The following is a 13295-nucleotide window of genomic DNA, read 5'->3' on the forward strand; positions in this document are numbered from 1 at the left end:
GTTGATGGATGGTTTGTTCTGTCTAACTTATGATGACAATGCTGTTATATCTGATGTTGATTCTTGTTGTGTTGCACAAACTAACAAGGTTCTTCATGCAGGATGCATTCACGATGCACATCGAAGATTTGGTCACCTGTCTTGGCAAGCGCTGGCCAAGATGCCAGAGATGGTTGAGGGTTTGAACATCAAACCCTGTAAGTTTCACATGAAATGTGTATCTTGTGCAGAGAACAAGGTGAAGGTTGCTCCGAAAGGCAAGGAGTCTAGCAGGCAGGCTTCCAAACCCTACCAGCTAGTGCACATAGACCTGGTAGGTCCTCTTGCACCCTCTTTGGGAGGAGCAAGGTACTTCATGGTTCTAATTGATTCTTTTTCCAGGTACATTCATGTGTTTATGCTCGAGCAGAAATCGCAAGCGTTTCCTAGGTTCAAGGCATTCTGTGCTTGGTTGGAGAATGCTCACGGTAAACGTATCGGCTGTCTGTTTACTGATTGAGGCGGGGAATTCACTTCTCAGCAGTTTGAAGCTTTCCTGACTGAGAAGGGAATCCAGCATGACTTGTCAATGCCTAGATCGCCATGGATGAATGGGCTTGCGGAGCGAGCAAATCAAATGTTGCTGCAAGGAATGAAAACCTTGTTGCATGATGCCAATCTCCCTGAGAAGTTCTGGGGGGGAGGCTTTGGTGAATTTTGTTTATTCTTTTAACAGGAGACTGTCATCACCTATTGGTTGTACTCCCTATGAGAAGATGTTTGGCAACAAACCTAACGTCAAGCACATGAGAATCTTTGGTTCTGACATGTGGGTACACACCCCACAAAGCAACAAGCTTGGGAAGCGTGGGGCACATGGTTTGTTCATGGGGTACGAAAAAGGTGCATACAGGGTATGGATGACTAACTCTAAATCCATAAAGTTCACAAGGAGTGTTGAGTACAATCCTATGTGGGGGGAAAATGTGGGAATTTTCCAGTGTTACCCAGAGGAGGATGAAGGTGATGTGAAATAAGCAGATCATGCTGAGAAAGCTGAGGAAACTGAGGATGATGATGATGATGATGATGATCAGAGTTCGGATTCCAGTTCAGTGGGTGGCGCTGCTGCTGCTGTCAGTGACAGTGATGACACAGCAGACTACAAGAGGGCAAAGGCCTCAGTCAGACCATCTGACGAGTCTGACAATGAACTGGAAGAACCACTGTTCACCATTGGTCACTTTTCTCCTAAGAAAGAGGAGATGAGTCCAGAAGACATGCGTCTGGTTCGCAGGTCTGAAAGGGCGACAAAAGGCAAACCTCCAAAGAGATTTGCAGATGAGTTTGCTAAGACGGCAACTGCTGTTCTTAGTAGCTCAGAGAAGGTGTGGGAACCTTCAAGCTTCAAAGAGGTTCAGGAGTTAACCTCTAAAGATGCTGAGCCTTGGCTTAATGCCATGAAGGCTGAAGTTGATTCCTTGAATAGGAACCAAACTTGGGAGCTGGTACCGGTAGTCCCAGGGATGAGACTGGTTGGCAGCAAATGGGTCTTCAAGGCCAAGACAGACCAGAATGGCAAGGTTGTCAGACACAAAGCCAGATTGGTTGCCAGAGGTTTTTCACAGGTACCAGGACAGGATTACCACGAGACCTACTCGCCCACCGTCAAATATGAGAGCGTTCGGCTGATGCTCAAGATCGCTGCGGAGGAGAAACTGCATGTTTTCCATCATGACATTAATACAGTTTTTTTGTACGGGATTTTGGGGGAGGAGCTGTACATGCTTCCACCTGATGGAATGCAGATACAGAAGGGAATGGTCTGTAAACTGCGGAAATCCTTATATGGTCTCAAGCAGAGTGCCAGGTGTTGGAACACAAAACTCACTGAAACATTGCTTTCTCTAGGTTTTCACCAGGGCAAAGCTGATCCATGTGTGTTTGTCAAGGAGGAGGGGCAAAACAAACTGTATTGTTTATGTTTTGTTGATGATCTTCTGATGTTTTGGAAGAATCAGGCTTTTTACCAAAGCACCCTAGCTCAGCTGAAGGAGCACTTTGACATGAAGGATCTTGGTGAGGTATCCAACTATCTTTCTCTGCAGGTGGAGAGGGACCAAGCAGGTAATTTTCTGGTACACCAAACACAGAAAATTGCTGATGTATTAACCAGGTTGAATTTGGTTGATGCAAACCCAGCAGACACACCGATGGTGACAGGTTACCAGGTAGATAGTACTGCTGAAGCGTTTTCTGACACTACGCTGTACAGATGCATTCTAGGCAAGTTGAATTTCATTGTTCAAGACCTGACATTGCTGTAAGCACTAACCTGCTTAGCAGACATGCTAACAATCCTACTGTTCAGGATTGGAAAGCTCTGAAGCGCATAGCCCGGTATTTGAAAGGGACTATGCACTACAGGCTGAGGTTCACCAGTCAGAAGACTGGAGGTCTTGAAATCTTTGCAGATGCGAGTTTTGGAAGTGACACCACGGATGGTACAAGCACTTCTGGAGTGTGCTACATGTACAACCACTGCCTGTTTGACTGGTTGTGCAGGAAGCAGACGACAGTGAGCCTAAGCCCCTGTGAAGCAGAACTCAATGCTCTGTCATTTTCACTCATGGATTGTGAATGGTTGATGCAACTGTTTAAGGACATTGGGGTTTCTGTGAAATGTCCTATACAAGTGTATCAAGACAATAGATCTTATTTGGCTTTGCTGAACTCGGAGAGTTGCAAGCAAAGAACCAAGTACTTGCAGATTAAGCAAGATAATGGGGACCTGCCAAAGCTAGATGGCTTTCAGGCAAAACTTATACGATCTCTGCTGCAGGTACCTAACTGCGTCCCCAACACTGTACTTCTGTTAGAAGCTGGTGAATGCCCAATTTCAACTAAAGCATGGTGGTCTGCCCTAAAACATTGGCTCAGGATTTCAGTGTTTGATCTAGGGAAGGGTCTGTACCAACATCTGACCAATGAGGAATTTGTCAGCAAATGGCAGAAAACCATGGCTAAAAAAGCCACCTCTATTGGTCTGTCTCCCCCCCCCCCCACTGTATTACCTGGGCTATGAAGGCGCCCAAAAGGTTTTAAAGCAAAGATTATGGGACAATGCACACAGTGACTTGCCATCTCGATCACACGCAGTCTGTAGTCCGCTGGCAGCAGGAGTTCAATATGGGTATGTCTTTAAGTTGACATCTTACATCAAAAACCTGACAGTACCTAACTACCGAAGGCTTTTCACCAAAGCCAGACTAAATGTCTTCCCCTCTGCAGTGCTGGATGGTAGGTTGAGAGGAGTTCCCTACCAGGACAGACTTTGCTCGTGTGCTCAAGACATCGATTCCATAAATCATATTTTGTTGCATTGTGCAAAATATGAGCAGGCCAGGGCTGAACCGATACTACCCTTGCTGGTACCCTTCCCGGGAAAATCAGAGGCTCAGTATGTCAGGTTCCTACTGGAAGACCGGACAAAAACTAGAACGTTAGCAGTGGCAAAGTTTTTATCGGTGGTTGCAAGAACAAATTTATTATTAGATTCTGAAGAGTTGTTGAATGTTGTTTTGTCTGATATATAGTAGTGGTCAAAATTGTGGAAGGTTGAAGCTGACACTGAAGATGGCCTGGAAAGTTCACACCAGCCCAATCGTGGTAGAAAAAGGAATATTTTGAAGAAGATTGTTCAAAGAAAAAACTGTAAGTTACTGTTTATTGTGGGGGTGTTAGGTTCCCAGGTGTTATAGGGGGCGCTGTTGAGCTCTGTGAAAATATATGACGTTGGTCACATAGAGGTATTTTTTGAATTTCCAGGCAGATAGGACGATCCCACAGGGAGCCTTACCAAGAGAGGCCACGATCCCACAATTCTCCTCCATGACGTCCTTATGCAGAGCTCTCTGGTCAGGATCCAGCAACGCCCACTCCTCTTCCGTGAAACAAACAGCGACATCTTCAAAGCACACTGGACCCTAAAAGAAAAAGGGAAATGTCCTCCTCTGAGACAGAATAAATATGATCTGCTACACAATGCTCTGTTGCTTCCAGTTTGCCTGATGGAAGGATCCAATTACTCCTCTCCTCTTGAGCTGTTCTTGGAAGGTTCCCTCCCAATGCCGTAAAGCCAAATTCAAGGGGTTCATGGGAGCATGGAGAGGGGGAGGAATGGGGGGCAGGCCCCATTTTTCATCCGATGGGGCTGGTTAGGTGAATCCAGGTCACTATTTGTTCTCATTTGTCCACTGCTTAGAAAACAATTTTAGCATTCAGTGATCAATCTACAATTAAAATAAGCCTATTTTGGTCTCTTGGCTCTGAGAGACAAGCAGAGAGGGTGGCTTCTGGCAAAAGGAGAGGGAGTCACCGGTGGTTCCTCCTTCTCCTGACTCACCTCTGCCTCTCAACCTCCCTCCTCCCACTTGCCTCCTTCCTCTTCTGCCTCTGATTCTGCACTGCATTCTGCCACAGAGTCTCCCAGCCCACTAAGCCCTGTTACCATTCCAGCTTCTGACACCTCCTCTTCCCAGGCTTCTCCCTCTTCTCCCTCTGACCGCTCATCCTTCCTCCACCTCCACTCCTTTGGCTCTGAGCCGTCTTCCCTTCCTGGTTCCCCGGCTGCTTCCTCCCACCATTCCTCTGTGCCCCACCAGTCCATGACATTGCTCCATCCCTCAGCCTCTGTCCCCACAAGGCAGCTTCCCCTGACCTGATCTGGTTCCACAGCCGCTGCTTCCCTTCTGCCCCCATGAAAAGGCGGATCAGGAGGTCTTGCTGGCATCCTTCTGCCACCTGTAAGAGAAAAAAGGTAAGCAGGACGCCAGAAGTGCCTGCTTCTCTCACAGGTGAAACAGGGCATCTCTAACTGCAGATGGGCCTTTGAGAAAGACTTACCTGCTGAGAGCATTTGGACGTTTGTGCGCATTTCATATGTTTGTTGTGCAGAAATACATCTCCCCTCCTCTGGACCCTTGTTCCCAACTGTCTCCCCCCAAAACAAGATGAAAAAACCCTTAGATGAGTTGGAAAACCAACAGAATGAGACCAAACGGAGAAAACCCACCTTCCTCCTTACCCAGTGGCTTCTCTCTGGTGTCCAACGGAGGCCTCTCTGCCTCACAGGAATCCAGGTCCATTTCTGCAAAGAGATCCTTTCCCTGAGAAAGAAACAAGGATTCAAAACAGAGAATGGTGAGAAATACTAGAAAGAGAATGACAAAGGCTTGAAGAGTGTGAGATCTCATTCCATGGATGCTTTCCCAGAAAAAGGATGGGCCATCAGCAGACCATTATGGGATGTTCTCTGTCCTGTTTGGAGCCCCTTGGGAGTATCCAGAGGAAAGTCTCTCTCACCTGCTTTCTCTCCTCTGTCTGACTCAGGAGGAAACCTTCGGCCAGGGCCACCGCCTGGGAACTGGTCTCCACTCCGCATTCCCTCACCCAGCTCTCCATCTCCAGTGGAAGGACAGCCAGGAACTGCTCCAAGATCACCAGGTCCAGCATCTCAGCTTTCGTGTGCCTTTCTGGCTTCAGCCACTGATGGTCAAGGTGGTAGAGTCGGCTGCAAACCTCTCGGGGTCCTTTGGCCTCCTGGCAGCAGAACTGCCTCACCTGCTGGCTCTGCACCTCTGAGGGAAGGGTGTCCTCCTCACCCAGGATCTTCTGCACAGAGTTTTTCCAGAATCCCCCACTGCTCCCAGTTTGGATGGCATGGTCTCTTCCTGCTTTAGGGCCAGATGAGTCTTGCTCATCCATCTGTGCTCTCAGGAAGCCTCTGAGAGATCGGAAGGAACCCTTTGGTCTTCTGCCAAGTTCTGTCCGTCTAAATGAGAAGCTGCAGCAAATCCAACAAAGCAAATACATTGTTCTGTTACAGAATCTGTAGGACGGGGGGGGGGGGAATGGGCTGGACTTCACCGCATCTCAGACCATGAGCTATCTTTTTGAAAAGGAGGAGAAGAAATAAGTCTCTAGCCTTCTAGCAATGCAGAATGTGGAGGCAACTGAAGGGATTTCTGTGAGATTAATCACCTTGGTTTCTGCTGCCTCCCAGTCAATGCATGAAGTCAGAAGTGACTGACAAGGGAATCATTTGTATCTCGTGATAACTGGATGTTTGGCTCTAGTGGGGGTCCTCACCCGGGGGGGCCTCAGGAGTTGCTCCCCCCACCCCACTCCCCTGCTTCTGTCTCTTTTTCTTGCACTTGGACTCTCTGCCCCTCTCAAGACAGACACCTGGGGTGGGCTCCCTTTTTCTTTGCTCTGAGGGCCAGGTATGGGCAGGGCGAAAGGCATCTCCTTTGAATTTAGGTGTGTAATTTATTATTATTAGTAGTAGTAGTATTCTGCTAGATAGCTTCACACACACACACACACACACACACACACACACACACACACACACACAGAGCCACTGATGCCCAGGTCCCTGGAGGCTCAGTGAGTAGCAGCGCCCATTTCCGGCTGCTTTGCCATCAACAATCCCTTTGGGACAGAGAGGACGTGGTCCTGGGATGCCATGCTCTGGGTGCGAGGGGATGGCTGCCGTGGCCTCCGTGGGGAGCTGCCCTGGGAGACGACTGGGAAACTGGTCCCCAATGCAGCAGCCAGACTATGGGCTGGGATCCCTCTCTTTATCCCTGGCCTTTCTCTCCCACCTTAACTTCAACCCTCCCTGTGGGGTTTTTTTTGGGGGGGGCTAGTCCACCTCCTCCTTCAGCTTTGGAAAACCATTTGCAGGTCTTTCCTCTCTTGTGCAATGAGGCTGAGCGATGTCACACAGAGTTAAGTGACTCCTTTGTTTTAAAAAGGGAGATTTCGTGGGAGTCAGTTTTTTCTGAAAGGCCAAATGAGTTTGGGATCCTCTGATCTGCAGGAAGGAGAGCGTGGCAGACCTGGCCCCTCCCTGGCAGGACCCTCTCCTCCCTGACTTGGGGTCCCCCCCTCTTCCCGGCACGCGCTCTCTCCTTCCCTGACCTTCCTCCTGGGGAGTCTGGCAAAAAGCTCTGGCTCTCAGTCCCGGGGCTCCTTCCTCCTCTGGGTAGCAGGAGCATATGGGGGGTCTTTGCACCCCTGACCCTCTCCTCCCTGACTTGGGGTCCCCCCCTGCAGGAGCAGATCAGGCCCCCCAGGCCCCCTCCCCTGCGGCAGCCCTGGGACCCCCACCAGATCCCAGAGAGAGGGGAGACTCACCAGATCCCAGGAGAGACACCGAAGCAAGGAAAGAACTGGGGAGGGAGGGGCCTTGGCTCTGGAGGACCTGCCCCCCTTGCTTCCTGTCCTCTCTAGGAAGGCAGCTCAGTTCCCTTTAACCCTTGCCAAGCCGAGTCCCTCCAGCTCAGCCCTCTCTCAGATTTTTATTATTTTTTATGCATTTGGGGGGGGGCAACTGCTCCCCTGGCTACGCCAATGCCCAGATATCCTTTGGGGGTGAGGCTCTTGGCTGGACTCTGAGCATCTCCCTCCCTTGGCCAGAAACCAGAGGAAGAGCTTGCAGGGAAAGTGGCTTTGCAGGAGGCAAGGAAGCTCCTCCTAGAATTCAGGAGTGGAGAGATAGGAGGGGATCCCAGGGTCATCTAGTCCAACCCGAAGCAAGAGGGGGCCGGGTCTAGTTCCCCAAACAGGCAGCCCTGTTTAATAGGTTATTGTATTTTAGTGTTTGATTGGAAGCCGCCCAGAGTGGCTGGGGAAACCCAGCCAGATGGGCGGGATATAAATAAATTGTTGTTGTTGTTGTTGTTGTTGTTGTTGTTGTTGTTGTTGTTGTTATTATTACAACCCCCAGGAATGCAGGAATCTCAGCTAAAGCATCCATGGCAGATGGCCGTCCGATCTCTGCTTAGATACCTCCAAGGAAGGAGAGTTCACCGCCTCCCCAGGGAGACCTTTCCCCTGCCAAAGAGCTCTTAGATGTCCCTCAAGGCAGCGGGTCCTGAGTTCTAGCCCTGCTGAAACAATCGCACTGGCTGCCAAGGAGGAATCCAGCGAAGTTCAAAATAAATAAATCCTATTCTCATCATAAATGAGTAATACCTTCTTATGCATGCTTTTTATACTAATATACAAAAGTATGCCATTTCCCTTTCCAGAAATGGATGGTTGTTGTTATTATGTTTAGGGAAGCTTTTAATATTTGTTGGACTATTGTATTTTAATATTTTGTTGGAAGCCGCCCAGAGTGGCTGGGGAAACCCAACCAGATGGGCAGAGTATAAATGTATTATTATTATTATTATTATTATTATTATTATTATTATTATTATTAATCAGGGGAGTGTTCTCCTTTCAAAAGTGGCAGGTGGAATATCCACGGTTGCTAATAGCATAGCATTGAAAGTGCAGGGAAATATGGGGAGCCCTAGAGCATCTGCTTGGCATGCAGAATGTCCCAGGGTCAACCCCTGACATCTCCTGCAAGGGCTGGACGAAATCCCTGCCTGAAACTCTGGGGAGCTGCTGCCAGTCAGTGTAGGCCAGGGGTCCTCAATCTATGTCCCGTGGGCTGAATCCAGCCCGCCAGGGTTATGAATCTGGCCTGCACGGCCATTTCAGAACCCGCCAAGTGTCCGAGGCTGAAAGCATCTCGCCGTCCGCTCAGTCATTCCTTGCGCAGCACTGAAGTAAATGCCACTGGTGTTGTGGCAGCTCTACCAATGAAAGGCCAGGGGGTTTCGCCCGGGGACAGGGAAGTGTTGTCTTTTGGCTTGAAGAGGGAAGTTCAGATTGGTGGAGGAAGGCAGACTTGGGTCGATTTGGTTTCGTTACTTAGAGGTTTACTTTAAAGGTGAGATTTTCTTTAAAGCCTCCTAGGGCTAGACTGGTTTGATGCCCTCGGCTTGGAAGTCACCGGCATCAACTGCATCTCTAACGCAGAGACTGAGGGTCTGGTCAAAGACTTTGCCGAGGTTTTTGAAGGTACGCCTATCTCCTTTAGCCTTGATCCACAAGTCGCCCCCATCAAGCTAAAGCCATGCCGGGTTCCCTTTGCTCTCAAGGCTAAGGTGGACGAACAACTGGACAAGCTGATCGCCCAAGGAGTTTTGGAGCCGGTTGACCACGCCAAGTGGGAAACCCCCATCGTCACGCCTGTCAAGCCAGACGGGTTGGTGAGAATCTGCGCTGACTACAAGTGCATGATCAACAAGGCACTTCAGCAGCATGCTTATCCGGTTCCTGTTGTCCAACACCTGCTGCATTCCCTGGGTGAGGGTAAGGCCTTTGCTAAGCTGGACCTTGCCCAAGCCTATCAACAACTGCCTGTCGATGATGCCACTATTGAAGCCCAGACGATCGTCACCCACCGAGGGGCATTCCATTGCCACCGTTCGGGGTGAGTGTGGCTCCTGGCATCTTCCAAAGCCTTATGGAGCGTCTCCTGCAAGGGCTTCCGGGCGTGGTACCATATTTTGATGACGTCTTGGTGTCCGCACTCACACCAGCAGCTGTTCAAGCGCCTCCGTGCCGTGCTGACCAGGTTCCAGGAGGCCGGGTTCAAGGTAAAGAGGGAGAAGTGCCAGATCGCTGTTCCACAGGTGGAGTCTTATCGACGCCTCCGGCCTTCACCCGACCACATCCAAGATCTCCGCTATCCAGCAGGCCCCCATCCCAAAGAACAAGACGGAGTTGCAGGCATTCCTGGGGCTGCTGAACTTTTATAACATGTTCCTGCCCCACAAAGCCATGGTGGCTGAGCCTCTTCACCGACTCCTCAGCACAAAGACACCTTGGTCCTGGGGTCATCGGGAGACGGCCGCCTTCAACGGGGTCAAGGCTCTCTTTTCATCGGACAGTGTGCTGGTACAGTACAGTGAAGCCAGGCCGCTGGTCCTTGCCTGCGACGCCTCACCTTTTGGCATCGGCGCTGTCCTTAGTCACCATTTTCCAGATGGAAGAGAAGCACCGCTCACCTACTTTTCCAGGACGCTATCTCCGACGGAACGGAATTACAGCCAGCTTGACAAGGAGGCACTGGCACTTGTGGCTGGAGTGAAGAGGTTCCATGAATACCTCTATGGCAGGACTTTTGACCTCATCACTGACCACAAGCCGCTCCTGGGCCTCCTCGCTGGTGATCGTCCAACTCCACCGGTCCTCTCGCCACGCATGCTGTGATGGACTGTTTTCCTGGCTGCCTACCACTACCGGCTTGTCCATCGCCCGGGGAAATCGATGGGCCATGCCGTTGCCCTCTTCCAGCGTTTGTGGAAGACCCGGCTCCTGCTTCATCGCTCCTCCTGATTGAGGATCTTCCGGCAGCACCTGTATCGGCTGCCACTGTGGCCTCTGCATCTGCCCAGGATCGCACCATCAGCCGTGTGCTCACCTGGGTGTGGACGGGGTGGCCACAAGGGCCTTTTGCATTGGAGTTCCAGCCCTTCACAACCAGACAACATGAACTCTCGGCTCATCGCAGCTGTCTGCTGTGGGGAGACCACGTTGTGATTCCCCAAAGACAACGTGTCCTGGAGGCTCTGCATGTTGGCCACCCGGGAATCGTCAAAATGAAGGTGTTGGCTCGGTGTTACGTTTGGTGGCCTAACATGGACGATGCCATCACTGCCTGGGTTTCCGCCTGTCAACCGTGCCAAGAATCGAGGCCTGCACCACCGGCAGCTAAGGGTCACACCTGGGAGACGCCCAAGACACCCTGGTCAAGGGTGCACATCGATCTGGCTGGCCCCTTTCACGGCCGGACCTTTATGGTAGTGGTGGACGCCTATTCCAAATGGCTGGAGGTGGCCCTGATGCCCTCCACCACTACCGAGGCCGTCATCCGGGTGCTGCGAGGCCTCTTTGCGACGCATGGGTGTCCTGATGTCCTGGTCTCCGACAATGGACCACAGTTCACGTCAGGCACTTTTGAGCTGTATCTTTTGAGACTAGGCATTCGCCATGCCCTAACGGCACCATTTCATCCATCCAGCAACGGGCAAGCAGAGAGAATGGTGTGCTCGGCAAAAGAGGCACTGGCGTGCCTGGATCGGGGAGACTGGAACGAGCGGGTCGCTGAATACTTGTTCGTACAACACATCACCCCTCATGCAGCCACAGGGCGGAGTCCTGCCGAACTGCTTATGGGCCGCCGCCACAGGTCCCTGCTCGACCGGCTGCACCCGGACTTTGCCGTGGCCAAACCCCCAGGCTGTGCCAACGCGCCACGATCATTTGTTCCAGGAAACCAGGTCTTTGCCCACAACTTTGTGGGGGACATTCCTTGGGTGCCAGCCACAGTAGTGGGAGTCACTGGACCTCGCTCGTACCAGGTGGCACTCGAAGACAGACGCTTGCGGCGCTGGCACATAGACCAGCTTAGGCGCAGGGTTGGGGACTTGGACACTACCGTGGGGCCCCCAACTGCACTCATGGCTCCGGAAGAGACACTTACAGATGGTGAGGCTCCACCTACACCTCTCTCGCAAACTGCCGGTGTGGAGCCGAACCAAGCCACTTCAGAGGGCCTGTCAGAGTTACCACAGACTCAGACCACTGCAGTGCCTGACATTCCGCCAACTCCACTTGCGGAGGTTCCATCCACAGCAGTGGATCCAGGGGACTTGGTTTCAACACCACCTAGGGTCGCACCACAGCCTCAGCAAGAATTGGGTGGCCGATCGGGGAGTGGGGACGGAGGCGGAGAGAGTGGAGAAGGAGAGAGGGAGACAAATTCAGGACAAGAGAGGGAAGGAGAAGAGATAGACGATAAAAAACAGTAGATTTAATCTAGACTTGTTATCTTATTATTTGCATATAAGTGATGGCTCTAAAAGTTCTGACCTGGAACGTGAACAGACTCAACAATAAAAATAAAAGGAACCAGATTGCGCATATTTTACTAAAAAAGAACCTCGACTTAATCTGCCTACAAGAGACTCACGTAATAAGAAAGCATAAGAGAATTTTAAGCAATAAGAGATTAGGATTGGATTTTGTGGCTTCAGATAGAGTTAAGAAACGAGGAGCGGTTCTATATATAAAGGAAAAACTTGATCCAAAATTACTGTATAAAGATGAACAAGGGAGAATGATTGTAGTACAGATTATGTTTCAAGGAGTAAAGATTATTGTCGTCGGACTATACGCACCTAATGACAGAAAAGCAGTCTTTTTCTCTGAATTAGGTATTAAGTTAACAGAGTGGATGGATCAAAAAATGATAGTGATGGGTGACTTTAATGGGGTGGTGTCACCAAATCTGGATAGATCAACAAGAAAACAAGAGATTAAGGAAGGCAAGTTACCACGGACTTTTTTTGATTTGGTTGATAATATGGGACTAATTGACGCGTGGAGATTCAAAAACCCTACTGTAAAACAATATACTTTTTTCTCAAATCCTAACCAGAGTTGGGGGAGAATAGATGGTATTTGGATCACTAAGGAATTGATACAGAACTTAATCAAATCTGAAATTCTCCCACAGACTATATCTGATCATAACCCAGTATATTTAGAGTTAAAGGGTAAAGAGGCTAGAGTACTTAGATGGAGAATGAACGAATCTCTATTTAATGATCAAAAGATAGTGATTAAGGCAAAAGAAACAATTGAAGAGTACTTCAAGTGGAATTTAAATAAAGGGACAGCTTTAGAAACGGTTTGGGACGCAGGGAAAGCCGTCATGAGGGGCTTTCTAATTCGGAAAACAGGCATCAAAGAAAAGAAAAAGAGAAAAAGGAGGAGATTTTAGTACAGTTAATGGAGAATGAAAGACAATTAACTATTAAGCCAGGTGATGAGACTATAAAACAAAATATAAAGTTATTACAAGCCCAATTTTCTATGATAGTAAACCAGGAGATTGAGTGGAAAGTTAAAATGTTGAAACAGAAGAGTTTTGAATCTGCTAATAAAATAGGGAAATATTTGGCCTGCCAACTAAGAGAAAGGAAAAAACAAAATATGATCTGTAGGATAAGGGATGGAGATAAGATAGTGGAAGACCCAAATGAAATAAAAAGGTTGTTTCAGAAATACTATAAGGATTTATATAAAAGAGGTAAGGAGACAGGCTATGATATAGAACGCTATCTGAAAGAACATCATTTACAACAGATATCAACCGAAGAAAAAGAATTATTAAATCAGCTGATTACAGAGGAGGAGGTAAGGAAGGCAATATCAAAGATGAAAATCGGTAAAGCGCCGGGGCCAGATGGTCTGTCAGCCAAATATTATAAAGTGATCAAATAAGCCCAACCCTATGTGAAGTGATGAACAATACTTTAAAAGAAGGGAAGACCCCGAATACCTGGAAGGAAGCCTATATTACATTAATTCCTAAAAAAGATGTGGATGCCTTAGAGGTG

The 13295-nt window shown here is 49.2% G+C and overlaps 1 protein-coding gene and 1 pseudogene across 4 annotated transcripts in view; one reads left to right on the forward strand and one right to left on the reverse strand.

Moving 5' to 3' along the window:
* LOC128412177 (zinc finger protein 420-like) overlaps window positions 1–5917 on the reverse strand; it is a 40270-nt pseudogene extending 34353 nt beyond the window's left edge.
* LOC128412035 (zinc finger protein 420-like) overlaps window positions 1–13295 on the forward strand; it is a 621951-nt gene that overhangs the window by 412981 nt on the left and 195675 nt on the right. The window lies entirely within an intron of this gene.

Source organism: Podarcis raffonei, chromosome 4 (genome assembly GCF_027172205.1).
Source record: "Podarcis raffonei isolate rPodRaf1 chromosome 4, rPodRaf1.pri, whole genome shotgun sequence".
NCBI lineage: Eukaryota > Metazoa > Chordata > Lepidosauria > Squamata > Lacertidae > Podarcis > Podarcis raffonei.